The sequence below is a fragment of the Lissotriton helveticus genome, chromosome 8 (assembly GCF_964261635.1).
Source record: "Lissotriton helveticus chromosome 8, aLisHel1.1, whole genome shotgun sequence".
Lineage (NCBI taxonomy): Eukaryota > Metazoa > Chordata > Amphibia > Caudata > Salamandridae > Lissotriton > Lissotriton helveticus.
Window position 1 is genome coordinate 855,416,912 of NC_136069.1, and position 17,419 is coordinate 855,434,330.

The following is a 17,419-nucleotide window of genomic DNA, read 5'->3' on the forward strand; positions in this document are numbered from 1 at the left end:
TGACCACCTGGGTTGTGCCTAGGAACTTGATAACTTCTAAAAGGACTACCATGTCACAAGCATAATTTAGCTGCCACCTGGGCAGGGCCTTTTTTTGTTTCCCTGGTCAAGGAGGCAGTGGGGGGACACAGGAATTGCTGCAAAAGTGGGTAGGACTAGCCCAGGGAGGTTTTTTAACCCATGGGTCAGAGAGGGGCCATGAGTCACTCCCACTCACAGGCTAGTGCAAGGGGTAAAGAAGGAGGTCTGAAAGGCTGGGCCTGCTCCCATGTGTAGCACACACAAACAAGTGAATTCCAAAGGTCAGTCGAGTGACCTTCTGTTAAGCTACAGGACAACAATAAACTGAATGAAGCCCTTTTACTGAAGAACTCAGTTGGTGATGTCCGACTGGACCTGCCCTCAACCCTACTGGTGTCTTCTGCTAGAGCAAGTCTTGACCTGCAAGTGCTGTTCCTGAGGTCATGGAACAGATATTTGTGTCAAAGGGCACTCCTCCTAATTTCCTGAAAAACCTAATGCTTAGAAACGTTTTGGTTCCAAAGACTTCCAGATGACCAAGACAATCTGACAAGTCAACCTGATTAAGATTCTTTGACGCTGGGCCAAAGATTCCTTTTGCTCTAGCTCAGACCTTTCCTGCAGCATTTCAGAAGGACATCGTGGAGAAGGTATCTGGCCTCATGGATTTCTGTTTGGCTACAGCTTGCAGCTTTGCCACACTGGTGAATGCAGACCTCCCTAAAGTGACTACGTTGGGACATAGAAATCTTCTCCTGGCAAAGGCACAAAATGTATCTGGCCAGTGAGGAACTTTCCTTGGATGAAAATTTTGAATTTCTCCCACTTGGAGATTTCACAACAAAAGTCAATAGCTTCACTGGTACTTTGACTGATGGCTATTTGGCCTTGTGGAAAGCTTCTCGGCCTCAGCATGCTGCCTTGCTCTGCTGAGGATTTTCAAATTCCATTTGAGAAAATTAGGGCTTTAGTATGAGTCTGGAGGTCCACAAAGCGGTGGCGGACTTCTGACCTCCCCATTAGACCAGGGTGGTCAGGCCACCCTGGGGCCACCACAATTGCCAGGGTTCAGAGATACCCGGCTGAGGCGCAGCAGTATTGCGGCCTGTTGGAAATGGCCCTTTTTGCAGGGTTATCCCCTAACTTTTTGCTTCTTCCTCCTTTGTTTTTCCTGACCCGTTGTTGTTGGCTATAGGACTCTCGGCACTTTACCACTTCTGATCAGTGCTAAAGTGCATATGCTCTCTGTGTTAATTGTTATTGGCTATCCATGATTGGTATATTTGTTTTACCAGTAGGTCCCTAGTAAAGTGCACTGGGTGTGCCTGGGCTGGTAACTCAAATGCTACTAGTAGGCCTGCATCACTGATTGTGCCAACCACATGAGTAGCCCCAAAGAGGTCTCAGGCCTGCCACCGCAGTGCCTGTGCCCAGTTTGTTAACTGCCCTCTTGACCTGGCCAGTGTACTCACTTGCCAGGCCTGCCCCTTCTCTTTTCTCACAGATTGGATACCCCTATGGTAGGCCCAAGGTACCCCTGGGCAGGGTGCAGTGTATGTGAAAGGTAGGACATGGACTAGTGTGGGTAAAATGTCTTGATCGTGAAATACTGCCAATTTCGTTTTTCACTATTGAAATGCTATTTTGCACCTAGGATAGAATGGGGAATGCGGCATATCTTCCCATAGGAGTGAGATAGAAAATTGGAGTCTGGTATCCCTGAACCCAGAATTTAATAACACATCTTTTAGGAAGGATGGTTTTGAAATTCTGTGTGTGAAAATAGCACTTTTAGAAAGTGGCTATTTTCTTGTTCAACCTTTCTGTGTGCCTCTGCCTGTTTGTGAATTGACTGCCTGGTTTGAGAGTGACAGGGGCTGGGGTGGCTCCAGGAGTCTGGGTGAGTCAGCACTTGGCTTAATAGAATTATCTACATTTGGAGTGGTGGGAGGAGTAGCACCTGTGCCTGAATAGGGCTGTGCCTGTGTTCCACAATACTGGCTCCACCTCCAGTGGTGTGTCTGATGACCCTGGCCCACACTGACAAAGGAAGAAGTCGTGCACTGGCAGAGTGTACCCAGAACTGGTTTGGACTCGGTCCAGAACCCCCCACACATAGAGAACAAAGACCTTTGGGTTATAAATATGAGAGCTGAAACTCCTGAACTTTAGACTACTTTGGAACCAAGGTGAAACCTTTGCTGAGAAGATAAGCTGAAGACCTGAAGGAGAAGTACTATTTCTAGGGTTGGTCTGCAGTTGCTATTTCTGCCAAAGGAAGGCCAAGGGACTTAGACATGAGCTGTGTCCCCCTGCTTGACAAGGACTTTGCTGTGTACTGTTTCCTGAAAAGAAAGTCTCCAAGGGCCTGAAAAGAGCTGGCCTCCTGTTGTGGAAACACAGGGATATAAAAGTTTCCAAGATTACTTTGTGACAAAGAGGAATCCCTGCCAAAGAAGATCAGCTGAAGAGACTGAGGAGAAGTACTGCCCTTGCTGTGTATCTGGGGTTTGCCTGCAATTTGCTGCTTCTACTGAGGAGAGGATCATGGGACTTTGCTGTGTGCTGTGTCCCCTGCTTGAAGAAGGACACTCCTGTGTGCTGTGTCCACCTGAAGAAAAGTCACCAAGGGCCTGAGAAGAGCTGGCCTCCTATTTCTGAAGTCCCAGGCACAAAAGGACTTCACTCCCAGCTTCCCTGACTTTCTTGCTGGAAGTTCCGACCTTCCCTGAGGTGCCTGTAACTCTGTGCGAGGCCCTTGCTGCTGGGAGCTGGAAGCATGACGCAACGAGGGAGAAGTGTGACGCCGCCGCAGCAGCCGCCGTCGTATCATAAAGGAAGCATGTTGCATTCTAAGCATGGGCGGATTTTGCGGATCCACGATTCACGAATTTGCGGATTCACGGATCGTGGATCCGCAAAATCCGCGGATTTAGCGGATCGGCGGATTTGGGGGCGTGGCTTCCATGCCAGGAGTGGACCATCGTGCCAGATTGAACCCTGTCCTTCGTATTTATTCAAGAAGACGCCACCGTTTTGTGCCATACCTCTACTCAACTGGAGTACTTTCTACTGGATGATCAGTAAGTGCTACCTCGTTGGGTAAATGTATAGTGCTTTTACTACACTACAGCTGCTTAAAGTGGCAGAGAGTTGTCTACAGCGGCCAGGTGTGTGGTACTATGCAATCGCGCCGAAGGGCGCAGGGGTCCCTTGAGTGATCTGCCCATCATAGTGGGTAAATGGCGGGAAGACGGTGCACACCGCGAGTGTGTGGGCGGGGCCAAACGGACAGCGCTTCCATGCGAGTGCACATGGCTCTTGTGTGTATACAAGGTCAGAGACTGATCAGAGCAGCAGATGTAGAGACAGAAGCCCCTGGCCACATAACAGCACGGGGATTGCGCTCGTGAAGGTCAAAGATGCAAAGGCCTTTGTCCAGCGTCACAGCTGATTTTCGACGGTATATTTGGGAAGAAGGCACACCTGCCCAGCCTCCACAACGGTATAATTCCATTCCTGGTCTGTAGTAATTAATTTACGATGGCGCCGGCAAGCTGCCAGCGCCATCCTAAGATAGTTACAAAATTAGCTTCAACAGGAAGCTCTAATAGATTAAATAAAGCAGGCGCTCGATGACCTGCTTTATCTTATCTATTAGAGCTTCCTGTTGAAGCTAATTTAGTAGCTATCTTAGGATGGCGCTGGCAGCTTGCCGGCGCCATCGTAAATTAGTTACAACAGACCAGGAATGGTTGAACTTTTGCCCCCGGAATCCGCCGCTCGCGGATTGCGAATTTTCGGCAAATTCGCGAGAGTTCGCGGATCGCGAATTTACCGAAAATTCGCAAAATCCGCGATCGGAGCGGATTTAGCGCTCATGCTTATTGCATTCCAGGAGAAACATGCCACCGCCACCGAGGGTGGCGTCGCATCACTGGAGAAGCATGTTCCAGGGCAGTCGCATCGCTGAAGAAGCACGCCGCTGCTGATCACCACCGCAACACCAGAGAAGCATGTCACCGTCACCGAGGGTGTCATCGCATCACCGGAGAAGTGTGTCGCAGGCCCTGTCGTGGCTCAGAAAACCACTGGGTTTGCCGCACAGCAGTCGGGAGTGCACACATTGCCTCCCCGTTGTTGCATTGCAACAGAGACGCCATTTCGTCACATCGCACCGGATCATCGCAACACATCTTGTTACAGCGGAACCTGAGCGCAGGAAGACTCGATGCAGCACCTTTTCTGCACCCCTTTTGTTTGTTTTGTGTTACGCATCCCAGGAACTTTGAGACTAAAGTGTTGCATTCATCATATACAAGTTTATTGTTGCAAAAACCTTTTAAAAGACATTCTACTAAGTAACTGTATGTTGGATTTTTGTTGTTTTGGTCTTGTTTTGTTTAGATAAAGATATTTTATTTTTTTAAACTGGTGTGGTGTCCATTTGTAGTGTTTTCACTGTTTTACTGTGAGTGTTGGTACAAATAATTTACACATTGCCTTTAGGATAAGTCTGTCTACTCGTGCCAAGCTACCAAGGGGGTGAGCATGGGTTATCTAAAGTGTGTATCCCTCTTACCCTGACTAGAAGCAAGGATCCCTATTTGGTCAGAGGTAACTACTTCTGCCACTTTGAGACCCCCATTTCTAACAAGGCCGCAATAGGAATGGGGGGCCTCTGCAGCCCTGTCAAGCATATTATGAGTTTCCTCACTGCCACACTTTTCCTGGCAGTGCGACCGCCTTGAAAAGTGTTATGCAAAACAGTTGGTTCCATTGGGTAATACAATTGCTATGATGTATGTATTCAATACAAAGGCAACGATGTATCACAATTTTTTTTATCGACAATTAAAAAAACTATTTTTAAAAATAAGAACACACCAGTAGAAGAAGTTTAGACTAGGAAACAGAGTTGATTTACTCTTTTGTTATTTCAAAAAGCATTAAATATAAATATGGCTGGCACAAACACAAGTATATTGCGGTGATACAAAGGAGACTATTGTGAAGAAGTGACATGTGGTGACAAGTGAAATCAGTGGTGCACTATATACATGACATACATGAGTGCCATAGATTAATGTAACTTAAAATTATTGTTTATCCTAAACTCTTATTTTTTATCATAAATGCCATACCTGACAATGATTGTAGGTTAAGGCCAAGCAAACTGTATGGAGATGTGTGACAATAACATTGACGTTTCGACAGCACAAAGTGATATGCGTCACAGCGGGTCTTCCTAAGGACTGTAAAAGGGTGGAGTGAACAGCCTATAAAGTTAATTTATAAAGAGGGGGTCAGGTGTGTTCCAACAGTCAAAAGACTACTATTTTAATGCAGTAGCTAGGATAAGGCTTACCACAAAAAGCAATATTCCAATCAATGGATTTAAAGGAGAGCTGTGATCCTAGTTACAGGACGCATCACATATTGGAATTCGTTTATGATGCCAGTGGAACAAAGCACCATACTAAGAACAGATCATATGTACATTTGTAAACGTAACAGCCAAGGGCAGTCCTTGAAATGATACAGATGTTATTTTTAATAAAGGTACGCACAAAATGATAGCAAAAGATTTTTGCAAGTAGCCCTTTGCCACGTCTAGTCCTGCAGGGTTATGTTAATTGAATATTGTCCTGTAATATTGGAAGACACTGTTCCATAAGTTGTTGATGCAGACCTTCAAACGATATTCACATACGCTCAATTCACATGGTGACAAAAAGTCAGATACTGTGGACATCATATAACAAAAGTCAAGTTGTGTTGAGTGCAGACTATGTGGGGCTTTCATCATTTAGAGTTTCAGATCTGGTACGGCATAGGGGGGGAAGGAAAAGAGGGAAATTAGGAGTGTACAGTATAGTCATCTGTCGGTAGGTCTCCTCTTGTTCATTCAACCCCCGTTTAAACGAGTCCAGAGAATGAATCCATCTACATTCCTTAAGGTTGAAGGTAGAGAGTATATTGCCACCCCTAGGATGTAGGTGGATTTTTTCTAAGACCCACCACTGTAAGTGTCTGCTGTGTGACCAGTAGTGGAATAGTTGTCCGCTAGGGGGCTCTACACCTTGCAGCAGATCCAACTGCAATATTGCAGGATCCTGGTTTCAACTTTTTGTGTGGTTTGACCTACGTATATTTTCTCACAGGAGCATCTAATAGTGTAGATAATATTACAAGTGTTGCAATTGGTATGCTGTGTTAGGGAATATCTTTGACCTTGGTGCTTGAATGATGAGCCCACCAAGGAAAGATTGCATGCTTTGCAATTGCTGCATTTAAAGTGGCTCACCAATGGTGGCAGATTCAGGTGTTGTCTAATGTCATGTGCCTTTGGTGTTTCCAAATAGGAACTAACAACATAGTCCTTAACATGTCTGGCTCGCTTAAAGGCAAACATTGGCTAATCCTTTATGTTGATTTCTGTGCCTACTAAATTCCAATATTTCGTGATCACCTTTTTTATCTCATGGCTCCTTGTATTAAATGTGGTGACACAGACCAATTCATCTATTTTCTTATCTTTTGGTTGTTTCTCAAGAAGAGACTCACGAGGACGGTACCACGCCCTCTTTCTGTCTCGATTTAGTAAACCCTTTGGGTAACCACGATCTCTCAGTCTCGTGATGAGGATAAGTGTTTCCTTGAAGAAATGCACCCTTCTTGAGCAGTTGCGTCGTAGTCTTAAGAATTTGCCATAAGTCAGATTATCCCTTAAGTTTCTAGGATGATGAGATTCATATTTCAAGATGGTGTTCCGCTCAGACGGATTTCTGTATAAGGTTGTAGCGTAAGGTCCAGAAAGCAGATGGTCTCATTGCTGTATGTCATTGTAAAGTGGATGTCCAAAGATTGTCCGTTCAGCTATGTTTTGAAGTCTATTAAGTTTACTTTTGTGCCTGACCAAATCATCAGCACGTCATCAATATACTGCTTCCAGATTGCGATATTGTCAAGGAAGGGGTTCGAAAGATCATATAGATTAGCGACTCCGAAGGGATCCATGAAAAGATTTGCTACACTTGGAGCGAACCCGGCTCCTATGGCAAAACCATGGCATTGGTAATAGTAAGTGTCTTGGAAGATGAAGTAATTCCTTGTCATGGCTATTCTTTGGAGTTCTACCAAGAAGTTAGTCCGAATCCAACAAGGAGGTGGCGGCCGCTCTCCCAGGGTAACTCTTCCCGCCCATGCCACGTGGATGCTTGCTTGGATTGCGGTCTGGACAATGTGATTCCCACGAAATGCTGTGGCAGTATCGGTCCCTAATTGTTCACTCCCTGAAAGCAGTGCCTACCGGGTCTCGGGGTCTGCGGCACACCGGCTCGCTCTGCTGGCGGTGTACCGGCTCTTAGTGTTGGCAGCATACGGAGCTCTCTTCATACTCATCAGTGACTACAGAGGCTACAATGGCTCCAAAAGACATAGCCAAGGGCGTCAAGACCCGGGGGCCTCCGGCAACTTCAGCCTCTTCCGCTGAGAGCCCGACGAAGGCCATCCTTGGTAGAAGCGGAGATGGCGGGACACACAGCTGCATTAACAGCTCCTCTACAAGTCCTGCAATGAAAGGAGGCAGCACCGCTTGGAAACTCCAAACCGTCCCAGGGCTGCTTAAAAAAAACAAATGAGTAAAGGTAAGAGCCCGGTGGAAGCTGAGGCAACTGTTTCTTCGGTGAATTGTTGCAATATGGCAATGACTTTCCGGGGTAACAATGTTCCTGTTGCTGCGCCGCTACCTTCGTCAATACATAGTATGGACCCTGTTACTGTGGCAATTCTGGATGAAAAGAGCGATGGTACTGTGGCCACTCAGGGTAGCCCAGAGGGCCTGATTGGTGATATGCAGAGTATTGAGACTGTGATTAGTATCGAGGCTAGCACCACTCACATTTCCTCTTTACAGGGTGGAACCGCATCTTACTGGAAACATGATTATTAGCAATGTAGCACCTATAAAAGAGCTTGTGATGTCTGTATCAACCGTTACGCCTCTTATTTACCCTTTAGGGGACGGTCAGGTCCCGGAGAACAGAAATCATGATAATTCGGATGGTAGTCACTTGAAAAGGGGGGGGGGGACTTTGGTTTTGCAGAATCTGGAGCAATCAGCCAAAGTTCGGATAGCAAGATCTTCTAAACAATCATGGCGTGTTGCTTAGGAAGGGTTATTACTCCTTTAGTATCAAATTTTCAGCATGGGTTTATCCCTGGCAGGGACACAGCCAATCATGTGAGTCGTGTAATAGCTCTTTTAGACTGGGCTTAGGCAACCGAATTTTGACTGGGGGTGATCATGTTGGACACCGAGATGGCGTTCAACAGGGTCTCCTGGCGGTGTCTGTGGGATGTCATGCGATGGAAGGGGTTCTGTTGCGAATATATTCAAGCAGTGAAGACCTTATATATAAGCCCAGAGGCAACCATATGCATCTCTGGACAAGAGTGAGGATCATTTAGTATTAGGAGAGGTACTAGGCAAGGGTGCCCATGCTCCCTTTTGCTATTCGCACTCTATATGGATTTATCTCTTAATAAATTAAACTCGAGTACATATATTAGACCGGTTAGCTTTCATAACATCGAGAATAGAGCATTGGCGTACGCCGATGACATTGTGGTACTTACCAGAGATATATCCTCAGCGTTCCTTACAATAAAGACTTTGGCTGCGCAGTTTGGTAGATTTACCGGTTACGAATTAAATGTAGACAAAAATCAGATGCTTTATTCAGGTACTGACTCTCCCAGGCAAATTTACCAATCGTCTCTGAATAAACATATCTGGGAATTAGAATTACATCAGAAGTGATTTAGATTCCTGATCTGAATAGTACCCTAGTGATGGATAAGGTGAATACAACATTGGAAGGATTAGATCACCTTCATCCTTCTCTTCATGGGAGGTGTAATGTTAAAAAAATGTTGGTCCTTCCTAAAGTTCTCTATATGTTCAGAACAATTCCCCTTGAGTTATATGCCTCTTGCTTTACTAAGTTAGAGAGGATTTGTTCTAGATTTCTCTAGGGGTATCAAAGACTGAGAAGGGCACTCAAAAGGAGGAATTAGTAATTATCGGTGTGGGTTCTGACATGGAGGGTAAGTCAAGATCAAGATCGGCAACCGCTATACTGTGTATTGCTATGGCACTGGTTCGCGCATGCATAACCAATGAATGGATTAGTCCTGACCCACCCACCTTTATTAACTGGTTGTCAAGACTATTAGCTACTAATAATTTAGAGTTATCAATTTATAACACCAAAGGGAGGAGGAAAAAGGCCATGGGTTGCAAAATGTGGGCTCCAATATCGGATTGGATACAACAAATTTAGGGTAGGCAACACAAGTTTTCTTTAACCAGTATTAGCATTGGTTGTCTTTAAATACATATTGCTGTTGATCTCAATTTGGTGAAGGGCTCCGTTAAAATGCTTGAGAATCAGGGGTCTTGAATATGATAAAATGCATTGTTTGAATTAATTATTATTATTGTGTTTTGGATACCCAGCCCAGCCCGTACAGGATTTGACAGTTTTATTATGTGTTTTATATTTATAATTGTTTTGATTGTACCATAACCTTGTTTCTTTATATAGTGCCTCAATCAAAAGGGTAAAAACAAATATGTAAAAAATAGGAATCCAACAATAAGCGGATTGATTGTCAAGAAACTTGCGAACTACCTCAATTGCCTCGTCTTGTGGGTGGTATACTGGTATATAAGGATGAAACGCCCAATGTCACCAGGAATTGGGTTAGTTTGTCAAAAGGTTGGTTCTGCACTAGCTGAATAGTATGCATGATATCCCAAAGAAATGAGCGAGTGTCCAAGATGCAATGCTGTAAAAAGCCATCTATAAACTGATTTAATGGCTCCAGCACCGAACCACATCCTGAGACAATCAGTCTCCCAGGTGAATGGTCCATGCTTTTATGGATCTTTGGAAGGGTCTATATTGTGGGTATTCTAGGGTTTGTCTTCTTAAGAAAGTTTACTCCGGTTCTGTAAGTAAACCTTCCACAAGACCGTTCTTTGTGAGTTCCTGGATAAGCTTTATTATTTTCTGGGTGGGGTCCTTTTTGATTTGTTGGTACACTTTCTTCGCAGCTCAATTGATGTTTAATTTCAGTGACATAGTCATTGGTGTTCTGAATGATGACTGCTCCCCCTTTGTCAGCTGCCTTTACTACAATCAATTAGTTGCTGCATAGTGATTTTAGAGCTTGATTCTCATCCTTAGTGATGTTATACCTAATATATTTTCTGTTGATTAGAAGATCCATTACCTCCGTTAGTACAATTTATTCTTAGGCCAAGATGTTTTCATTCATCAAGTACGTAGCTGGGTTAAACGTGGAGGGAAGTCTGAATTCCATTGCTGCAGATCATTTTGCCCATTAGTCGATTTTCATGAAGAAATACTTCAATCTGATTTTGCGGAAAAATTGTTCTAAATGTAGCTTAATGTTAAATGAATTTGTACGGGCCGTAGGTATGAAGGATAGACCCTTTGCCAGAATGTAATCTTCAGCTGCTAAAAGGCGGTATTCCGAAATGTTTTTGTTATGTTATGTTATTCAAGTTTGTAAAGCGCCTGGTTACACTGTTCTAGTGTGTCCCCGCGCTGTAGGACGGCCAAGTGAAACCGCCCCACTGCTAATTCTGCCCACCCGACCATATCATGTCCAGCCCTAGTCTTTAAGAAACAGGTATGTTTTCAGCTCTTTGCAGAATGCCAGCTCTGACTTCTCCAGCCGGAGCCCCAGAGGGACTCTGTTCCATTGTTGAGCTACAAGAACACGAAAGGAGTGCCCTCCCATTCTTACTCTGCTAAATCTAGGAACCTGCACCCTCCCCGTCCCGCTAGATCTCGGTTGACGGGTCTGGTGGTACGGCGTAAGCAGGTTATGAAGGTAGGTGGGTCCTTTCCCCTGTAGGTTATGGTGGCCGACACAGAGGGCTTTGAATGCCACAAGTTCCTTAATTGGAAGCAAGTGCAGTGCTCTCAGTGCTCTCTTTTCAGAAGCTCTTTTAGGCAGCAGCGGGACCAGGCGGGCTCCCGCATTTTGTATGCGCTGCAACCTCTGAATGCATTTAGCACTGGCTCCCAAATATAGGACCTTTCCATAGTCCAGCCGCGATGTTATCAGTGCATGGACCATGGTCTTCCTGGCTGTCAATGGCAAATAATCCAATGTCTTCCTGAGGACCCTCAGAGTGCCAAAGAATATGATTGTCACTCGTTTGGTGTGGTACTCAAACGAGATCTTATCATCGATCCACACCCCTATGTTCCTCTATTGATCACTGGGAGTAGGTAGAGGACCCAGCGCTGGAGGCCACCATGCCGAGGTCCACACTGAAGGAGCCTTCCCCACAATCAAGACCTCCGTCTTGTTTCCATTCAGTTTGAGGCAATTATTTCCCATCCAGGCCGCCAATTCCTGCAGACATGACCTAAAATTAGTGGCGACCTTATCCTTAGGCTGGGTCAAGGCCACCACCAGTTGCGTGTCGTCTGCTAAGGACACGACTTCCACACCAAATTTTTCTGTGATCTCAGCTACTGGTGTCACATATAGATTAAAAACGGTAGGGCTAAGACTGGATCCTTGAGGCACCCCCTGTTTAAGGCTGATGTCTTTGGACCAGAAGGTTCCCTGTGCCACTTGGAAACTGCGATCAGACAGAAAAGACTCCAGCCATTCCCATGCCTTGTCCACCAATCCTCCCCTCTTTAAACAGTGTAGTAGCGTGTGATGGGCCACAGTGCCAAATGCGGCACTGAGATCCAGCAGGATCAATGCCGCCGTATGGCCTTCATCCGCATGTTTCCCTAAGGTTTCTGTAGCTAAAAGCAGTGCTGTCTCGGTCGAATGGAGTGCACGGAAACCGGATTGAGTGGGATGGAGCAGTCTATTGGCCTCAATATGGGCTGTCAGCTTATTTTTGACGGCCACGATCTTGGTGAAGTACGGCAGGAGTGAGATGGTTCTCAAGTAGCTCCATACTAATATTTTTTTCAGGAGGAGCACCACAGCCTCCTTCCAAGTTTTTGGTACCCTACTCAAAGGAGAGCTCTAGTAGGTGTCTAATATAGGGCTCTAGAGTCTCCACACTCCCGCTCAGTGTTTTGGGTGACGCGGGATCTTTAGGGGAGCCTGAGTGAATACTGCCAGCTATAGTACAGAGGATCTCCCGGGATGGGACACTAAAGGTTTTGAGGCAGTCCGTGATTTTAACATTGGTAGAGGTATCCCCTCCCATGTGGCCCTCTCTGGCCGCTACCGGGAAAGAGGAGTAGATCCTCTCTACCTTGTGTGAAAAGAACTCTGCCATCCGGTTGCAGGACTCCTCTGACCCTGTCATAGGAACCGCGATGCTGGAGAGGTTGGAGAGCTCTTTGTAGACGGAGAACAGTTCATTCACCGAGTTATCTGCTCCCTTTATCCTACTACTATAGTGGGATTTTCGAGTTTTCCTAATTAAGGCGTGGTAGTCATTCAGCACGATTTTATAATCATTCCTATCTTTCTCAGAAAAACCTCTCCTCCATTGTCTCTCCAGACGTTTACATTCAGATTTCTTACCCCGGAGTTTGACCCCGAACCATAGGGCAGACTTCGTCTGTCTCCTAGGTACATTATTCGATCAGGGCGCCGTACTGTCCAGTGCCTCCGTAATGTGCTTGTCCAGCGCCTCACAAGCTGACTCAATCCCCCGACCTCCTGGGGGCCCACCCTGGCTAAGGGCCTTGTTGAATGCCTCTGTGGAGAAGTTTGCCCATTTCCTGCATATAACCTTGGTTCCCAGCTTACCCTGTGTAGGGATTGCGGGTATCACCGCCTTATATGAGATTGAAAAGTGGTCGGACCATACCACCGGTATAGGGGGTTCAATGTGCAACATCTCCCAATTCGCAAATATTGGGTCCAGAAGATGGCCATGGCAGTGGGTAGGCAGCTCAGATTTCAAAGTTAGTTGGAGTGCGGCTAGTTCCTGCCGGATTTCTTGCACCTCAATGTTGGTGACCTCATCAAAATGGAGGTTCAAGTCTCCCAGAAGCAGGAGCCTCTCATACCTGAGGGCTGGCTGAATAAGGCTCTTAATCAAGCTTGCGGCAAAATGCGCCCCTGGTCCTGGTGGTCTATATACCAGGAATCCCTTGAGAATATGGTTTTTTGATGCTGAGATCGAAAAGAACCCCAATTCACTGTCCACAACATCGGCAGTCTCAAGGGTGCACTAAATCTTGTGCTTACATATTATGGCAATCCCTCCACCCCTTCCCATTGGCCTATCAATTCTACTGATTTCATAGCCATGAGGGAGGGCTTCTAGGATTTCTGGTGCCGAGGTGTTATCAAGCCATGCCTCAGTGAGGAATAGGACATCCACCTGCTCGTCCACCAGATGGTTGTGAATTTCCACTCAGTGCTTCCTTAGCGATCTGCAGTTAATTAGGGAGAGATTGAGCGTCTGACCCCTATCTCTGGGCTTCAGCTGGCGGTTTACGGCAAAGGAGCAGTAAGTGCAATTTCTGCCGTGGTTCTCTAGGCTGATACTGTGCTTGCATTTGTCCCCCAGTGTGGGGCACAGTGCATGGAGCTGTTGGGAGCTGTATCGCAATGTTAATAATTTGGTTAGTAGGAGTGGGTCCAGCCCTGAGGTGTGTGATATTACCATCTGTAGGTCTGCCGCTGGGTCTGTATTTTCCCTTGGTTATCCAACTGTTGGAATCTCACTCTTGTGTTCCCTCATTGACTGTTCCTCCCCTGGTTCCATCCTCTCAGTCTGTCCCAATTTGTTTCCCTGTTCATCCATTTTTGATCCCCTAAAATAGGAGATGCACCGTGGGTATCCTGGAATCTCGGTCCCTGTTCGTAAGATCAATTGCTGGTGCTGGTGGTAGGCCTCTCCGAGTTGCTTTCAGAGCTACTTCCAAAACATAAATTAGAAAAAGTAGCAAATCTGCATGGTCCTTGCCTGCTACAATTGGTGCAGACGCCTTGGGAATCTTGCTTGTACTAGTAGTTTCTCAGGTACAAATAGGTCACCTTTTTATCGTATGACCTAATATCCTTACTCAATTTCAAACGTTTTCTATTGAGTGTAGTGGTCTTAAATTAGTTAGTAACTTTTTCTGAACGTTCTAATGCTTCCTTAGCATTATTCAGAGACTTATCCTCAAGAATTTCTTTTTTCAAGTCTGCTATTTCCTGGGATAACTTCTTGACGAACTCTAAGGCTGTCTCTATGCCCAGTACCATCCAGTGCCGGGAGTAATTGTTAGCCACAAAGGAAAATCCCTCCCGGAATTTAGTGATGTCGATAAAGATAGCGGGTATGTTCCGCACCTGCAGACCCTTTGGAATGATATTTGTTTGCAAGTATTTTGTTAGAAGGTGTCCATGCAGGCAAGAGCAAATGCGCTTCTTTTCTAATCTCTCTAATCTGGAAAGCTTATCGTTAAGTGTGGTATCAATGGGGGCAAACCCTGTTCCTAGGAGGTTACATTCACTCCGCTCTTGAAATAACTTATTTATATAATCCTCACTATAAGAAAGCGTCTCCCTTTCTGACATAATATAGTTAACGAAAACAATGAATGGAATGAAAAACCCTTGCAGGTAGTTACCTGCACTAGTAAACCATTAAAATTATTAGGGCAACCCTGTGTCCCTCAGAACCTGGGTATTAGCGATATAGGAAACAGTTGGTTCCGTTGGGTAATACAATTGCTTTGATGTATGTATTCAATACAAAGGCAACTATGTATCTCAATTTTGTTATCGAAAAATGAAAAAACTATTTTTAAAAATAAGAACACACCAGGAGTAGAAGTTTAGACTAAGAAAGAGTTGATCTAATCTTCTATTATTTAAAAAAACTTTGAATACAAATATGGCTGTCACAAACACAAGTATATTGAGGAGATACAAAGGTGACTATTGTGAAGAGGTGACATGTGATGACAAGTAAAATCAGGGGTACACCATATACATGAGTGACATAGATTAATGTAGCACAAAAATATTGTTTATCCTGTCCTCTGATTTTTTTTATCATAAAAGCCAGACTGGACAACGATTTTAGGTTAAGGTCAAGCAAACTGTATGACCAAAGTCAGCCAGGAAGCCCCCTCTGGGTACACTTGTTACACACCACACATCAATTTGACAAATTACTCTTCACTTACCAGTCAGATGGACAAAGAGGAAATGTATTCAGAACAATTAAAAACAGAGAAATAAAAATTGTACAAATTAATTCAGATATCATTAAAAACAGTAAAAACCATATATAACATTGTCATCAAAGTCTGGATAATAATCCTGACATAAGCAAGAAAACAAGTCAATATACGAAAACAAAAACAATATTAATCAATCAATGCAGTTCATTACATAAAAACAGAACACAATTGGAATATGCTAAGGAAGAATCAGTTCCTATTCCAATAGAAAACTACAGTTGTCAAACACAGATCAATCATAGGTCAACAGATATAGTTTAAATCATCGTTAAGTATAATTGTCTCTTTAGACTTAGTGTAGTTTCCTTTTCAAGAGCATCGACGCGTTTTGGTGGGCAATTTGTTTAAAGCCAACACCTTTTTCAGAAAAACACTGTTTATTCCCAATTATCACAATAAAATCTGTAATAAATGAAAACAATTGCAATTAACATAAAAACACAGCTCCATCACAGAATACATAACCTCATTGTTCAACCTTCTAATGATATTAATGGCAGAAAAGAGCAAAAAAGGGCAAATTAGCAGTCATAACATCCATACACAATACATTCAGATCTCAATGACAGGGCATATAACCTCTGTTAGTAGTAATGCAGGCCGAATGAAATATAATAACGGTCTTGCAATGACATTATTTGTGGTACTAAGGAGAACTCAACTCGATACACAAATTGTTATTTTCATCATCGAAAGATGGGATCTCCACCAACCATCATTCCTTAGAGGGTCAGCGGCCCTACATATTACTAATTATATTATATCAGACTCGCACACCCAAATTTATCTTGGCTAAAATGGCTCAATAGAGTACCTGTAAACTTGGGGCAGAACCGGCCTCCACAGATAAAGGTAGCTTGACGCAAACAATAATCAGTACCTATTTTTTTTTTTTTTTTTTTTTTTTTAAAAGACGTTTATTAATGTTCAAAGGTACAGTACACATAGCGAAGCCTACAACCCTGCGGGCCGGCTGCAAATGAACGGTGAATCGTGAGGGTGTGGGCCATCATAAAAAGGGGCATGTCGTTGCGTCCCTTGTGTCCCCGGTGTGCTAGGACATAGAGAAGATAGTCACATTTTCTTAAGTCAAGAAAGGAAAAGTCCATAAATGACGCCTTATTTTCCATTTTTTTCCTAGAACTGAGCCATAAAATCGGCAAACTAAACAAAACAGTTCATATCGGTATGTCCCAATGTTCCTATCGCGGTTTCCCCACTCGAGGTCCGTCCCACTGGCACGGTGTTAGTAGGTGCCACCCCTGAACGGTGTGTTGTGTGCCGATGCTGCTGCAGTGCAGCCGGAGGTCAGAGGTGTGCGTGCGCAAGTGTGCCTGAACCCGGAGTGGGGCGGCCCCTGCGGGCCATGGTGTGTCATCGGTCGCCGGCCTTGTTATTGGAGCATGTGGCATTCAGGTGGAGGAGCCTCGCCGTCGGTGTGGCCATCAGCGTCTACGCCAGCAGTCACCGTCTGTAGTACCGTCAGTGGCTTCTGTCCACGTCAACACTAGGGGTCAAAGAGGCCACCGTCCGTGAGCAGGGGTCCGATACTGTAAACAGGTAAACAGATATGTGATGGTGGGGGGGGGGGGGTGGAGTGTGCTTGCGGGGGCGATGTCAGTGACTTTGTGTTTGGGGCGCGCTGCTGGGCAATGGCCACTGATGGGCGCCTGCGTGAGCGTCGGGTCGTGTCTGAGGTTTACGCGCTGGCTGTGTCTTGTCTGTGTCAGGGGGGGGAGGTGGGGGGGGGGGCGCCGCTTGCGGTGATTCCTGCGATACAGCATCAGCCTCTGTGACCCACCTCTGGCTTCACCCAGTCTACGTGAGCCCCCTGACAGTGCCCTCTCCCCTCAGGGACCCCAGGATACCATCCCAGAGCTGTGCTATCGGGAACTGCCGCAGGCCCGCCGTTTCTTCCCGGTGGAGCGCCGTGCTTTCCGCCCCTGCCCAGTTTGTAAAGGATGCGAACCAGTGTTTTGGGGTAGGCGGTTCCCGCCGTTTCCAGTGTCGCGTAATCAGCCGTTTGGCCGTAACGAGGCCCAGATCCCAGAACCGCGCCTGCGTTTTGTTCAGCTTAGTCCTTTTATAGAGGCCGAGAATGCACGCCTCCCACGTGTCCGGCAGTC